A 2,803-nucleotide genomic window follows, 5' to 3' on the forward strand; every position below is an offset into this window, starting at 1 on the left:
ATGCCCTTGATCACTCGGTTGCTAATTTCCACTTAGCCACTAGTTTGCGAATGATAGCTTAGACCAATATTATGGTGACTCCCATATTTCTTTACTACACCTTCAAATTTCTTCTTCGAAAAATGTTGCCCTCTATCACTAATAAATACCCTTGGCGTGCCAAAACGTGGAAAAATCTATTTCTTTAAGAACTTGGAAACCAAGTGCGCATCAATGCTGGGAGATGCAATAGCTTCCGCCCATTTCGATACATAGTCAACTACTAGCAAGATATACCTAGTCCCATAGGAGGATGAGAATGGTCCCATGAAATCCACTCCCCATACATCAAAAACTTCTATTTCCAGGACGTCGTTGAGCGGCATTTCAGAAATATCCCTGTTCTTTGACATCTTTTGCAGGATTTGACATAGCTAGACATGCACATCTTTGAACAGAGAAGGCCAATAAAAACCACAGTAAAGAATCTTTGCAACAGTTTTGGATGTACTACCATGACCTCCACAAGGAAAATTGTGATAATATGAGATAATAGAGGGTACTTCTTGTGGAACACACCTTCTAATTACACCATTAACACATAAACTATGTAGAAACGAATCCTCCCAAAAGTTTCTCTTGACATCATAGAAAAACTTCTTCTTTTGCTGAGATGAGTATCCGTCAGGAATGATTCCACTTGCTAAGTAATTGGCTATATCAGCATACCATGGAATACTTGTCCTACTTATGGCTAAAAGACACTCATCTAGAAATGATTCATTAAATGGAGCTCCCAAATCTGCTCCATCATCATGAATTAGACGGGATAAGTGGTCGACAAAAACATTCTCCACACCCTTTTTATCCTTAATTTTTAAATCGAATTCTTTCTGTAGTAGAATCCACCTAATCAAGAGAGACTTATCTTTGCCATTAAATACCCCACGGCTGCATGATCGGTGTGGACGATAAACTTTGAACCAAACAGGAAGGGCCGAAACTTCTCTACAGCAAAGACAACTGCTGAGAGCTCCTTCTCTATTGTTGCATAATTCATTTGAGCTGGATCCAATGTCTTACTTGCAAAATAAATGGCATGCAACTTGCCATCCTTTCTCTGCACCAAAACAGCCCCTACTACATAATTACCCGCAACACATAATGTAACAGGAGCGACAATCTTGATACATAATTAACATTTAATAATAATATTTAATACAAGAATATTGCGGAAGTCTTAAAATGCCGAACTGTTAAAAGTTTTAAATCATAACTGAAACTGTTTAAAACAAAAGTAAATATTACATCTAATAAGAAATATTGTTTGCTAAAAATGGAAAAAATACATCATAATCAAGTCATCAATAAAGATATAAAAAGCAACTAAGTTCTCGATAAATAATAATTGTTGCGGCCTGGATCGGAACCTGAACTAAATCCTGCAAAATGCTGCCATACATGATACGGATGACAGCCGATTGAATCGGTCAGCGCTTAACGCCGAGCATAACTTCCTATGCAGCTCAAAATACGAAAATTATACGCTACATTTACAAAATAATAATTTAAGTATGAACTTATAATTAATTGACATCACCGTATTCTTTTACCATATTCTTTTTCTATTCCATACTTTTAAGTCACTAAGATACCATTCTCAATCCTGACAGAAGTACGTTACTGCCACTTATACAATTCGGTAATCTTAACACTTAAGTAAGTTCATTTGGTTAATACTCATAACCGTACCATGCATCATAGCATCAACACTAATCAAGTTTATCACTGATCAACAAGCACATCAATATGACACCTGATATATGTAAGAGTCTGGTTAGGTGAGGACCGTAGTCCAAAACCCTAACTGTGGTGGGAGTCGTCACCCCTCCAATACAATTTATGCTCGAGCTCTACAGCATAAGTAGCTAACCCCCTGTCTTACGCCGCATTTTACGTGCCGGCCAACACGAGCGCCGAGATTTTACATGCCGGTCCATGGTTGGACATTACCTTACTATCAGGTTCATTCAATCAATATTCATTTACACATGTACATCACATTTTAATTACTACAATTTGACATTGACTTTGACTTTGATCAACTTAGGTGATAACCTCATTTATTTAATAAAATTCTAAATCATAACGTAAAATTAACCTTTATGTCTTTATACATTCATTAATAATTTTTACACATTAAATTTTATTTATAACTTTAGTTTTAATAGCTCGCTTAATTCACACTAATAACTTAATATTCTGTCAATAGTCTCCAAATTAATATTTTCCACAAGTAGCTACTAAAATCTATTTCTCTTTAAATCAGTTTCCAAAATCAACATTTTCAACTTTACAATAAATAAAACTTTACTCTCTTCAAAATAAATCAAATATTCTAATTAAAATTCAAGTTAAAATTGCATCATTGGATAAGTTTCCAAATTTGTACAAGTTCACCCAAAATCAATATTTCAAGTTTAGAAAAATAAGTATACTTATTAGGTTTGCAAAAATCAACATTCTAGTTATAAAACAAATAAAACGTATAATTTCACCAAAATCAATATTTCAAGTTTAAAAACAAGTCAAACTTATAATTTTCACAAAAGTCAATATTTCTAATTATAAAACAAGTAAAACTTGTAATTTTACAAAATCAATATATCACATATAATTTGAGCGGCAAGTTTACTAAAAATACATTTACATCATTTTACATAAATTTTGGTCAAATAGTTAGCAAATAAAATATTTTGTACTAAATAGTGATTAAAAGTTACTTTTATTATGAAATCTCAAGTATTCAAGAAAAACACTTCAA

Source organism: Amaranthus tricolor, chromosome 3 (genome assembly GCF_026212465.1).
Source record: "Amaranthus tricolor cultivar Red isolate AtriRed21 chromosome 3, ASM2621246v1, whole genome shotgun sequence".
Taxonomy (NCBI): Eukaryota; Viridiplantae; Streptophyta; class Magnoliopsida; order Caryophyllales; family Amaranthaceae; genus Amaranthus; species Amaranthus tricolor.